The sequence below is a fragment of the Ipomoea nil genome, unplaced genomic scaffold, assembly GCF_001879475.1.
Source record: "Ipomoea nil cultivar Tokyo-kokei standard unplaced genomic scaffold, Asagao_1.1 scaffold1262, whole genome shotgun sequence".
In the NCBI taxonomy this organism is placed as follows: Eukaryota; Viridiplantae; Streptophyta; class Magnoliopsida; order Solanales; family Convolvulaceae; genus Ipomoea; species Ipomoea nil.
Genome location: NW_017617690.1, coordinates 835370 through 849004, shown reverse-complemented (window position 1 = coordinate 849004; position 13635 = coordinate 835370). Strand labels below are relative to the sequence as shown.

Below are 13635 nucleotides of genomic sequence, written 5' to 3'. Positions count from 1 at the left end.
CCTGAAGATATTGGAAATTTGCGTCACCTAAGCAAGATTAATTTAGGTGGGAGCAAAGTTGAGGAGATACCTGATTCAATTTGCTCTTTGGATAACTTGGAAATTTTAGACCTTGATGAATGTGAGTGTCTTTTTAGACTTCCTGAAGGGATTGGAAATTTGCGTCACCTGAGCAAGATTAATTTAGGTGGGAGCAAAGTTGAAGAGTTACCTGATTCAATTTGCTCTTTGGATAACTTGAAAATTCTACACCTTTATGCATGTAAGTGTCTTTCTAGACTTCCTGAAAGGATTGGAAATTTGCATCACTTAAGCAAGATTGATATAAGTTGGAGCAAAGTTGAGGAGTTACCTGATTCAATTTGCTCTTTGGATAACTTGAAAATTCTACACCTTTATAGATGTAAGTGTCTTTCTAGACTTCCTGAAAGGATTGGAAATTTGCATCACTTAAGCAACATTAATATAAGTTGGAGCAAAGTTGAGGAGTTACCTGATTCAATTTGCTCTTTGGATAACTTGGAAATTCTTAACCTTGATGGATGTGAGTGTCTTTGTAGACTTCCTGAAGGGATTGGAAATTTGCGTCACCTGAGAACGATTTATTTAGGATGCAGCAAGGTTGAGGAGTTACCTGATTCAATTTGCTCTTTGGATAACTTGGAAATTCTAAACCTTGAAGGATGTGATTGTCTTTCTAGACTTCCTGAAGAGATTGGAAATTTGCGTCACCTAAGCGAGATTAATTTAGGTGGGAGCAAAGTTGAGGAGTTACCTGATTCAATTTGCTCTTTGGATAACTTGGAAATTCTAGACCTTGATGGATGTGAGTGTCTTTCTAGACTTCCTGAAGGGATTGGAAATTTGCGTCACCTTAGCAAGATTAATTTAGGTGGGAGCAAAGTTGAGGAGTTACCTGATTCAATTTGCTCTTTGGATAACTTGGAAATTCTAAACCTTGATGGATGTGAGTGTCTTTCTAGACTTCCTGAAGAGATTGGAAATTTGCGTCACCTAAGCGAGATTAATTTATGTTGGAGCAAAGTTGAGGAGTTACCTGATTCAATTTGCTCTTTGGATAACTTGAAAACACTAAATCTTGCAAGATGTGAGTGTCTTTCTAGACTTCCTAAAGAGATTGGAAATTTGCGTAACCTAAGAGAGATTTATTTAGGTCGAAGCAAAGTTGAGGAGTTACCTGATTCAATTTGCTCTTTGGACTACTTGGAAATTCTAGACCTTGATGGATGTGAGTGTCTTTCTAGACTTCCTGAAGAGATTGGAAATTTGCGTCACCTAAGCGAGATTAATTTATGTTGGAGCAAAGTTGAGGAGTTACCTGATTCAATTTGCTCTTTGGATAACTTGAAAACTCTAAATCTTGCAAGATGTGAGTGTCTTTCTAGACTTCCTAAAGAGATTGGAAATTTGCGTCACCTAAGAGAGATTTATTTAGGTCGAAGCAAAGTTGAGGAGTTACCTGATTCAATTTGCTCTTTGGACAACTTGGAAATTCTAGACCTTGATGGGTGTGAGTGTCTTTTTAGACTTCCTGAAGAGATTGGAAATTTGCTTCATCTGAGCGAGATTAATTTAGGTCGGAGCAAAGTTGAGGAGTTACCTGATTCAATTTGCTCTTTGGATAACTTGGAAATTCTAGACCTTGATGGATGTGAGTATCTTTCTAGACTTCCTAAAGAGATTGGAAATTTGCGTCACCTAAGAAAGATTTGTTTAGGTCGGAGCAAAGTTGAGGAGTTACCTGATTCAATTTGCTCTTTGGACAACTTGAAAATTCTAGACCTTGATGGATGTGAGTGTCTTTTTAGACTTCCTAAAGGGATTGGAAATTTGCGTCACCTGAGCACGATTTATTTAAGACGCAGCAAGGTTGAGGAGTTACCTGATTCAATTTGCTCTTTGGATAACTTGGAAACTCTAAATCTTGCAGGATGTGAGTGTCTTTCTAGACTTCCTGAAGGGATTGGAAATTTGCGTCACCTATGCGAGATTGATTTAGGCCGGAGCAAGGTTGAGGAGTTACCTGATTCTATTTGCTCTTTGGATAACTTGGAAACTCTAAGTCTTGCAGGATGTGAGTGTCTTTCTAGACTTCCTGAAGGGATTGGAAGTTTGTGTCACTTAAGCGAGATTGATTTAGGTCGAAGCAAAGTTGAAGAGTTACCTGATTCAATTTGCTCTTTGAATAACTTGAGAACTCTAAAACTTGTAGGATGTGAGTGTCTTTCTAGACTTCCTGAAGGGATTGGAAATTTGCATCAGTTATGGTTGATTGATTTAAGAGGGTGTAAAGTAGAGTTACCTGATTCAATTTACTTTTTGAACAACTTGGAAATTCGAGATGGCGAACTGAACGAAATTCGAGATGGCGAACTGAGCGATCAATCTGAATAATGCAGCAGATGTGTAGGAAGCAGTGAAAGCGATGTATGCTCTATTCATACAACTCACTCCATCATCACATGCAGCACTTTGAGGGGGCAGCAAACACCACTCTATCAGTGCTGCTCGCTGGCTGGCTGCATGCATGCCCTAATGTAAACTTCCACTACTATATCATTATATTATATTGTTTATTTTCCTCTACATATTAATTTCATCATCATTTAATTTATTTATGCACTTCTTCACTCATTTCTCTCACTTCTACTCTGCATTGCATTCATGGATCTGATCTTCTATATATTTATATAATTAAATCATTTTCAACACATTATTGTCAATAATTTATTGGTTAACAAACTGTGAATTGAAGCTACCCATTCTTGCTTTGCTTAATTAGCTTCAAGTTTCTATGTCCAATGCTGTAGCTAGGAGCCTTTTTGTTTATTAAAATTTTAAATGTTGAAAGGGTTTTATAGAGTATTCTTCTTTTTAAAACCATCACTCAATTGAAGTACGTGTGTAGCTTACACACAGAATATTCTAAGCTGTTGCATTACACAACATATATTCTCATCTTTTACCAAACTTGCTGTGTGTAGCTTTTAATTTATATCATCTTCTAATAACGTTTCTATTTTATTTATATAGATATGGCAGCAGCTTAAAAGAAACAGTGGGAGTAAATCACAAGCTGGCATGTCTCAAAAACACCATCATTATTGCATGCATTAATTGAAGGCTGAATCGGAAGAAGCAAGCTAAGTACACATGCACGTAAGGGCAATTGGTGCAGATTGGTTCAAATGGCATTTCAGTGCAGCACCCAAAATGGCCAACTAACGTTAGACAGGATATCTGCTACAATGTAACGGTTGGTTAAAACAAACCACTATTGGGCAAACCATATAATGTAGCAGCACACTAGCCCAATCATATTCCTAAGGGTAAGCTTGCATCTAGAAGAATTATACTTTTTCTTTGAAAACAGTAGTATATATTATGAATGAAATCATGGAACAACTAACAATATATTTGTCATCCCAGATGTTTTACACGGATCGTTTGCTGGTCGAAGACCGTATTGTCCCTAGGGATATTCCCGAGGTTGGACAACAAAACTTTTAAGAGAGCGAGAGTTGAGAGAGATTAGATGTGGAGGATTTGGACTGGGAAGAGTTGACATACCATTGAGGATCGGTGCTTCATCCTCTACTGTACCAGTAATGGATAACACTGTCGGAACCACCTGATTACGTGCGAGGAAGTCAGGTAAAACCAGCATTTGAATATGCGCAAACTCCTTGTTGAGGCTGTGCAAAACAGAGAATAATGGTCAAATTTTTTTTCTGTGGTTAGTATGGAATTGGCATATAAGTACATAAGGTCTAGACAAGCTGTGCAATGAGGTAGAAGGTGATGCCTCCACTGACATAGAGGGTGAATGAATCTGATCAGAATTGCAAGTTTTATTAAAATTTGAAATCTAGATAGGGTTTTATAGAATATTCATCTTTTTCAAATGACATCCAAACCATCACTCAATTGAAGCGTGTAGCTTACACACACAACATGCTGCTATTCTCATCTTTTACCAAACTTGCAGTGTGTAGCTTTTAATTTATATCATCTTCTAACAACATTTTTATTTTATTTATATTAGATATGGAAGCAACTTAAAAGAAATAGAGAGGGAGTAAATCACAAGCTGGCATGTATCGACCACCATCATTGCATGCATTATTTGAAGGCTCGGAAGAAGCAAGTACACACGTAAGGGCAACACCGCGTAATGAAATCTCTAAGCTAGGCAATTGGTGGATACTGATTCTGAGCGTACTGTTCTTTATCAGACATTCATCCTTCCTTCCTTCCTTCATTCCTTGTTACTTTATTTGTCAAACATGACACTATTTTTTGTCTGTAAATAATTTTGATGTTTAAATATAGTCATTTTTTAAATTTAGTATGTATATTTAATTTGATAAGTGCGCTCATTCTTAGTACTTTTTTTATGTGTGCAGTTAATATCAAACTCATAAGATTTCATATTAATTGGAAGCTAAGTATGTCCTATTATTTGATTTCTTTGTGTTGTTTAGGTGATTTGGAGGCATTGGTTGTAACAACATATAAATTGGAGCTCAATTGTATGTGTTTTGAAGTCATCTTGGCACAAAGGCATGTTCCGGGAGTCATGAGAGGTCAAGAAAGTTAAAAATAGCTAGTTGAAAGTATCATAACATAACTCGGGGACCTAAAGGAGCAAAAGAGATGAAGAAACATGCATTTTGTAGTGAAGAACATGGGTCACGCTGACATTCACACTGTGACTACATTATACTTTACACTTTTCTTTAGCAGGCGACGTCTCAGTATTTTTAGTATACCTCGAGCTTCAAATGGCATTGGAACAGCAACTCAAAAAGCTACAACTTTCATGGAGAATTTGGGGCTAAAGCTTCTTAAGTCTGATCATTGAACCTTCTATTGTCTTTGAAATTGGGTGAGGATTGAGGTGGAACAAAAGTTAGTTATAATAAGAGTAGCGTGTCCCATGCAAAAGATGAATTTGAAGAGGAATCAGATGATCGAGTGGAAGCAGCCAAGTGTTAAACCTCCTCGCCATTTTTTTGACGAGACACTTTTGGTGTCAGCTGATTTGGTAACTTCCTTGTCATGTCGTTTGAGCTTTCAGTTGTGTTTAAACTTTAAATAGTGTTAGTTGCTGCAATTTATGAATTGGTTAGGTTCAATCTGAATAACATTTTCCTGGATTCATGAGGCTTTGTGACTCTTATCGCTCTGTTTCATTTTCTTGAGCCAATAGCTTTTTGATAATAAGATAGAGTAGATGAAGTTATTGCTTGTGTAGGTAAGTAAGCCTGTATTTCTCCACATGAAAAAGAAGTTAAAGAACTGCAAGAATGACCAAATGATTGGTCACCTTCTGGGACAGGATTTAGTTCAATTATACAAGATGATAAGCATGGTTCAGTCCAAATACTTGAGGGAAATCTTGCAAATTCTGGAATTATGTGGAAAATCTTAAAGAGTTTACTTTTCCTGTTATTGATTGCGAGAATTAGCAGTTATAGTCTGGATTGTTCTTCTGTTTTCTCTTTTTTTTTCCTTTACCCTAATGGCGGTCAATCGACTCTGAATAACCAAGTGGCTAATTTTTTCAATTCTTATCAGGCCTTTTCAAGGATTTCGGTGTTGACATCAAGGAGATAGAAGGAAAGCCGAGCTTTCTACCTGTATTTAGATCTGGAAGTTGTGCTGAGATGGGACCCGAGCAGTACATGGAGGATGAACACATTCGAATAGATAATGTAGCTGATCGAGTATTTGGGAGACTCTGCCAGTTTTGGTTCTCCAGGAGCTTTCTATGGGGTGTGTATCTTAGATGCACATGAATTCTTTGAAGGGCTTGCATATATATATAGAATTTTGATAGTTGATCATTAAATTCTATTTTCCATTATTAATAAAGACAGACATGAGTGTGATTTCTAATTTTCTGTGTTCTCTGCACTACTTTTGATGGGTTACGACATCATAATACTTCTACTAGAGCTTTACTTCTCTATAATATACATTTAGTGTCTGCAGAAGGTTAATGAGATATTGGTTTCGTTCATTTATTGGAAGGTTTTTGATGGGCATGGTGGAACGGATGCAGCATCTTTTGTTAGGAATAATATTCTCAAGTCTATAAAAAAGGACTCTTATTTTCCTATCTGCATGGAAAAGGCAATGAAGAATGTTTTTTTGAAAGCTAATTATGCCTTTGTTGATGATAGCTCCGTTGATACATTCTCTGGCACAACAGCACTCACTGCTCTCTTATGTGAACGGTTAGTTAGTTAGTCTGCATATTCTTACCTTTTTTTTTTAAAAAAAAATTGTTTAAATCTTTCATAAGATTGGATGACTGCAATACCTTCTATCTTTACTTTTTCATTATAAGGAAAATATTTGCTTTTGTTTGCCATGTGTATTTCATTGTTGAAAAATTGGAGAATTCACATGTTTCATTCACATACTTTGGTGTCTCTTTTGGACTTTCTGTTTTCATTGTGAAAAGTATGATACATCATAAAAATATTTTAAATGGTTTGTCTCAACGTGCGAATCTAATGGTTTGTCTCTCCTATTATTACTCTATAGACTATCTTCTGATGGCCTGGCAATTAGAAGTCTGTTGCACTTTTCATTTTTGTATAGGAAAATTTGTAAATACTAAAGTCAAATGTGGAAATGGGCAGAACCTTTTTCTGATGAGGTTAGGAGCAGGTGCAAACACTTGGTCTGAAGAGCAAGAACACTTGGTCTGAAGAGCAAGATGTTCATCTCTTAAGAGCACGGTGCTCATCTCTTAAGAGCACGATGCTCATCTCTGAAGAGCATGATGCTCATTTCGGAAGAGCAAGAGAAAGAGCAAGATGCTCATTTCGGAAGAGCAGGAGAAAGAGCAAGATGAAGTTGCAGGAGATGGTTTGCTATAAATAGGCAACTCCTCTTCATCCAATCTCATCCCATTCCATCAGGAATTCTCTCATTAGCATAGCAAAAATATAGAGACTAAAATAGAGAGTTATATTGTAATTCCTATTGTAATATCCTTTTGCCAATACAGAAAATCCTTCTTCAAATTGCCTTTATTTTGTGTATGATTTATTTAAATCTTACACTAGAAATATTCTCATTATTTCCGGTCCGAATTGCCGCTGTATTTTGGTGTTGTGAACCGTATCGATCCTAACAAGTGGTATCAGAGCCCCAGGTTGGTTCAGAGATATATCTGTACTGTATCGTTTATGTTAGAACTCATACTGGTAAAGTGATTGTACATGTCTAGGAAAAGATCTGGTTAAGACTTGGTATTTAAGCAGTCCATTTGTGACTCACCTCTCTTCTCTAGAAATATTTTCCTGGTGTACTGTTCATAGGACCGGTAGTTTTCTATTATACGATACTATTTAGATATATTGTTCAGGATCAAGAACACCACTTACAATGACGACAAAGTACGAGATTGAAAAGTTCAATGGGAACAGTTTCTCGTTGTGGAAGATGAGAATGAAAGCAGTTCTCAGGAAAGATAACTGTGTTGCAGCAATTGAAGAAAGACCAGCCGATTTCACTGACGATGCCAAGTGGACAGAAATGGATAGCAACGCTATTGCCGATCTGCACTTAGCACTTGCTGATGAAGTTTTGTCAAGTGTGGCGGAAAAATGTACGGCAAAAGAGATATGGGATACTCTCGTAAATTTGTATGAGGCCAAATCACTGCACAACAAGATCTTCTTGAAGAGGAAGCTATACACTCTCAGGATGATGGAGACATCCTCAGTAACTGAGCACATCAACACTCTTAACACTCTATTTTCACAACTCTCGGCGTTGAGTTATAAAATAGATGTGAATGAACGTGCTGAAATTTTACTCCAAAGTCTACCAGATTCATACAATCAACTCATTATCAATCTAGTCAACAATAAGGAGGTACTTGTCTTCGATGACATTGCAGCTGCGGTTCTTCAAGAAGAAAGTCGGCGCAAAAACAAAGAAGATAAAGTTGGAACCTCACAACAGTCTCAGGCGTTGACAGTGATAAGAGGAAGATCAACGGAGCCTGGCTCCAGTGGGAGTCACAACCGAGGTAGATCAAAGTCAAGGGGTAAGAAGAATGTCAAGTGTTTTCACTGTGGCAAAAAGGGGCACTTCAAGAGTGAGTGTTGGCAGCTCAAGAAGGATGGGGCTAGAGGCAAAAATCCCGAGACATCAAATGCTCAGGGATGTGTTGTGAGTACATCGGATGGAGGCGATGTTTTAATTGGTGAAGCAGCAACAATTGTTGAAGGCAGGAAAAGTCTAGTTGATGTTTGGCTCATGGACTCCGGAGCAACATGGCATATGACTTCACGAAGAGAATGGTTTCATGAATATGAACCTGTCTCTGGAGGATCAGTCTTCATGGGAGATGATCATGCCTTAGAGATTGCTGGCATTGGTACTATCAAACTAAAAATGTTTGATGGTACGGTTCGCACTATCCAAGAGGTACGACACGTGAAAGGCCTGAAGAAAAATCTATTGTCTTTAGGACAATTAGATAGCCGTGAATGTAAAATTCACATTCAGGATGGGATCATCAAAATAATCAAGGGCGCGCTTGTTGTGATGAAAGCTGAAAAGATAGCGGCCAATCTATACATGCTTAAAGGAGAAACACAACTACAAGGAGAAGCAGCCGTTGCATCAGACAATCTTATAGAGGAATCAACGATGATGTGGCATCAAAAACTTAGCCACATGTCGGAACGAGGTCTAAAGATTCTTGCTAATCAACATCTTCTTCCAGGGTTAAAAAAGGTTTCATTACCTTTTTGTGAGCATTGTGTTACAAGTAAGCAGCATAGATTGAAGTTTGAGAGCTCTAAAGCAAGGAGCAAGGCTATCTTGGAGCTAATCCACTCCGATGTTTGGCAAGCACCAGTTATATCCCTGGGAGGTGCAAAGTATTTTGTATCCTTCATAGACGATTATTCGAGGAGATGTTGGGTGTATCCAATCAAGCGGAAGGCGGATGTATTTGAAGTTTTCAAATTCTTCAAAGCGCGTGTGGAACTTGAATCCGAGAAACGGATCAAGTGTTTGAGGTCGGATAATGGAGGAGAATATACTAGTGATGAGTTTGATAAATTCTGTCTACAAGAAGGTATCAAACGGCAGTTCACGGTGGCGTATACTCCACAACAAAATGGAGTGGCAGAGCGGATGAACAGAACCTTGTTAGAAAGAACAAGAGCAATGTTGAGGACTGCAAATTTGGCAAATTCATTTTGGGCTGAAGCAGTCAAGACCGCCTGTTATGTGATCAATCGGTCACCATCAACCGCAATTGATCTGAAAACGCCAATGGAGATGTGGACGGGTAAGCCAAGTAGTTATTCTCACTTACATACATTTGGGAGTCCGGCATATGTGGTATACAACGCTCAAGAAACATCAAAACTTGATCCAAAGTCAAGAAGATGCGTTTTCTTGGGATATGCTGATGGAGTGAAGGGGTATCGCCTGTGGGATCCCACTGCCCACAAGGTTATCATCAGCAGGGATGTTCTATTTGTAGAAGGGAAGGTACAAGAAGGTGAAAGCACTGGAAAGGAGAAACCAGTGACAACAACAGTACAAGTTGAGGGAAGGAAGGAAGAAGAAATTCCAGTTTCCCCTGAAACGGCAATAGAGCATGATGAATAAGATCAAGCTGAGTCTTCAACTTCAGAAGTTCGACGATCAACTCGGGAGAGGAGAGAACCAGCTTGGCACTCAGATTATTCCATGGAGGGAAATGTTGCATACTGTCTACTAACAGAAGATGGTGAGCCATTAACTTACCATGAAGCTATAAAAGGTCCAGATGCATCTCTGTGGATGACAGCAATGCAAGAAGAAATCGATGATCTCCATAAGAATAAAACATGGGAACTTGTCCCGTTACCACGAGGAAGGAAGGCTATTGGAAACAAATGGGTCTATAAGATCAAACGCGATAGCAACAATCAAGTGGAACGGTATCGTGCTCGATTAGTTGTGAAAGGATTTGCTCAAAAGGAAGGAGTTGATTTCAACGAGATATTTTCTCCTGTTGTACGACTTACAACGATTCGAGCAGTCCTAGCGATGTGTGCTGTGTTTGACTTGTATCTTGAGCAGTTGGATGTGAAAACTGCGTTTCTACATGGAGAACTTGAAGAAGAGATTTACATGCTCCAACCAGAAGGTTTTGAAGAAGAAGGGAACTTGGTTTGCAGGTTGACCAAATCTCTATATGGTCTCAAACAGGCGCCGAGATGTTGGTATAAGAGATTTGATTCATTCATTCTGAGCCTTGGATACAACAGGTTTAATTCTGATCCTTGCGCATATTGCAAGAGATTTGATGATAATCAGTTTATCATCTTGCTGTTGTATGTTGACGACATGTTGGTAGTAGGCCCCAACAATGATCGTATCACGGAGATGAAGGCTCAACTGGCTAGGGAATTTGAAATGAAGGACTTAGGACCAGCAAACAAGATTCTAGGGATGCAAATTCACCGAGACAGAAATAATAGGAAGATTTGGCTTTCTCAGCAGAATTATTTGCAGAAAATCTTGCGGCGCTTCAACATGCAAGATTGTAAGCCAATTTCTACCCCTCTTTCTATTAATTTCAAGTTATCCTCAAGTATGAGTCCTAGCAACGAAGCAGAGAGGATGGAGATGTCTCGAGTACCGTATGCATCAGCAGTGGGCAGTTTAATGTTTGCTATGATCTGCACTAGACCAGACATTGCACAAGCAGTGGGAGCGGTCAGTCGATACATGGCAAATCCTGGTAGAGAGCATTGGAGTGCTGTGAAGAGGATCCTTAGATATATCAAGGGTACCTCAGATATTGCATTGTGTTATGGAGGATCAGACTTCATCATTAGAGGCTATGTTGATTCAGATTATGCAGGTAATCTTGATTGTAGCAAATCCACCACGGGTTATGTGTTTACTCTTGCTGGCGGAGCAGTAAGCTGGGTCTCGAAGTTGCAGTCTGTTGTGGCAACATCGACGACGGAAGCAGAATATATAGCTGCTACTCAAGCTAGTAAAGAGACTATATGGTTGCAAATGCTATTGGAGGAGCTCGGGCACAAATTAGAGAAAATGACTCTATTTTGTGACAGTCAGAGCGCTTTGTACTTGACAAAGAATCCAGCATTTCATTCCAAGACGAAACACATACGGGTCCAATTTCACTTTGTTCGTGAAAAGGTGGAAGAAGGGAGTGTGGATATACAGAAAATCCATACTAAAGATAACCTGGCAGATATGTTAACAAAGCCGGTTACCAACGATAAATTCGTATGGTGTAGATCCTCAATTGGCCTAACAAGTATGCAAGCAGCACGGAATTGGCAGAAAGGATGAAGGTCCACATTGTGACTTTAAGTGGGAGATTTGTAAATACTAAAGTCAAATGTGGAAATGGGCAGAACCTTTTTCTGATGAGGTTAGGAGCAGGAGCAAACACTTGGTCTGAAGAGCAAGAACACTTGGTCTGAAGAGCAAGATGTTCATCTCTTAAGAGCACGGTGCTCATCTCTTAAGAGCACGATGCTCATCTCTGAAGAGCATGATGCTCATTTCGGAAGAGCAAGAGAAAGAGCAAGATGCTCATTTCGGAAGAGCAGGAGAAAGAGCAAGATGAAGTTGCAGGAGATGGTTTGCTATAAATAGGCAACTCCTCTTCATCCAATCTCATCCCATTCCATCAGGAATTCTCTCATTAGCATAGCAAAAATATAGAGACTAAAATAGAGAGTTATATTGTAATTCCTATTGTAATATCCTTTTGCCAATACAGAAAATCCTTCTTCAAATTGCCTTTATTTTGTGTATGATTTATTTAAATCTTACACTAGAAATATTCTCATTATTTCCGGTCCGAATTGCCGCTGTATTTTGGTGTTGTGAACCGTATCGATCCTAACAAAATTTATGCAGAATTTCCCATACTCTTGGAGCTAACACAGAGAAGAACAAGTTTACTGTGGCATTTGAAATAATTTATTGAAGTATGTATTGATTATTGCAAGTTTGCCTTTTCTTTTTCATCCTCTGTTAGTTTATTAACATTTTAATTCTTGATAGGGTTTAATAGAATATTCTTCTTTTTCGAATGACATCCAAACATCACTCAATTGAAATGTGTAGCATACACACAGAATATTCTAAGCTGTTCACATTACACAACATGCTGCTATTTTGATCTTTTACCAAACTTGCAATGTGTATCATCTTCTAACAACGTTTCTATTTAATTTATATAGATATGGCAGCAGCTTAAAAGAAATAGAGGGACTAAATCACAAGCTGGCATGTATAAAAAACATAAGGGCAACACCGCGTAATGAAGTCCCTAGGCAATTGGTGAGCCAATACCTTTTTGATAATATGATGGACTACATGAAGTTATTGCTTGTATAGGTAAGTAAGCCTGTATTTCTTCATCAAGGGCTAATTTTTTCAATTCTTATCGTTTTCAAGGATTTCGGTGTTGACATCAAGGAGATAGAAGGAAAGCCAAGCTTTCTACCTATATTTAGATCTGGAAGCTGTGCTGAGATGGGACCCAAGCAGTACATGGAGGATGAACGGATGCAGCATCGTTTTTTAGGAATAATATTCTCAAGTTTATAACCGAGGACTCTTATTTTCCTATCTGCTTGGAAAAGGCAATGAAGAACGCTTTTTCGAAATCTGATTATGCCTTTGTTAATGATAGCTCTGTTGATACATCCTTTGGCACAATAGCACTCACTGCTCTCTTATGTGAACAGTTAGTTAGTCTTTACTTTAATATTTCATTATTCTTTACTTGATCAAAAGGAAAGGAACAATGATAATAATATACTACTCGTTACAGAAAATCGGTAATTGCGAATGCTAGGGATTGTCGTACTGTTTTGGGGAAACGAAGGAGAGCCATTGAGCTATCCAATGACCATAAACCAGATAGCAAGTCTGAGAGACATAGGATTGAAAAACTCGGAGGTGTCATCTATAATGGATACTTAAACGGCCAACTATCTGTAGCGCGGCCCTTGGGAGACTGGCATATGAAGGCTCTAAAGGGCTCCGCCTGCCCCTTGAGTGCCGAGCCGGAGTTGCAAGAGATTATATTGACAGATGACGATGAGTTCCTAATCATGGGGTGCGATGGTCTTTGGGATGTGATGAGTAGCCAGTGTGCTGTGACAATGGCCAAGAAGGAATTGATGATGCACAACGACCCCGAGAAGTGTTCAAGAGAGCTAGTTAAAGAAGCCCTCAAGAGCAACACTTGTGACAACTTGACAGTAATCGTGGTTTGTTTTTCCCTCGATCCTCGGCTTCAGACAGAAACGCCTCAAACACGAGTCAGGCAGAGCGCATCAACGTAACGGAAATATCCATCTTCTAAAAGGCATATTAGAAAGCAACTCATGACAACACTTTGGACAAAGCGGAAGAAAGCCAGCAAAGACCACTGCCATGGAACACAGATCAGATCCCCGATCAATGGATCGGAGGAGGTTTTCACCCCCTATGAGGCACCGGCAGTGCTGCTGCCATGATGCAAAGTTCCACACTATGATTGTTTGAGTAGTTTCCTGTATTGGGATTTCTTGTATCTATTGAATC

The 13635-nt window shown here is 38.8% G+C and overlaps 4 long non-coding RNA genes and 2 pseudogenes across 6 annotated transcripts in view; 3 read left to right on the top strand and 3 right to left on the bottom strand.

The window, feature by feature from the left end:
* The window catches only part of LOC109184484, a 22552-nt gene extending 21821 nt beyond the window's left edge, over window positions 1-731 (bottom strand). For all 3 annotated transcript variants that reach the window (XR_002054788.1, XR_002054790.1, XR_002054789.1), the window contains exons 1-2: window positions 635-731; window positions 253-493 (exon numbers count right to left, since the gene is read on the bottom strand). This is a non-coding gene — a long non-coding RNA (uncharacterized LOC109184484). The remainder of the gene's footprint in view (window positions 1-252; window positions 494-634) is intronic.
* Window positions 1-2243, bottom strand: part of LOC109184478 — a 24699-nt gene extending 22456 nt beyond the window's left edge. The window contains exon 1 of the long non-coding RNA XR_002054782.1: window positions 2186-2243. This is a non-coding gene — a long non-coding RNA (uncharacterized LOC109184478). The remainder of the gene's footprint in view (window positions 1-2185) is intronic.
* The window catches only part of LOC109184476, a 14431-nt gene extending 10055 nt beyond the window's left edge, over window positions 1-4376 (top strand). The window contains exon 2 of the long non-coding RNA XR_002054779.1: window positions 4067-4376. This is a non-coding gene — a long non-coding RNA (uncharacterized LOC109184476). The remainder of the gene's footprint in view (window positions 1-4066) is intronic.
* Window positions 1-13635, top strand: part of LOC109184440 — a 96390-nt pseudogene that overhangs the window by 49608 nt on the left and 33147 nt on the right.
* Window positions 3872-12238, bottom strand: LOC109184486. The gene is made up of 3 exons (XR_002054793.1): window positions 12171-12238; window positions 5465-5469; window positions 3872-3916 (listed from the first exon to the last, which is right to left on the bottom strand). It is a non-coding gene; the product is annotated as an uncharacterized LOC109184486 (long non-coding RNA).
* Window positions 5075-13635, top strand: LOC109184473 (annotated as a pseudogene).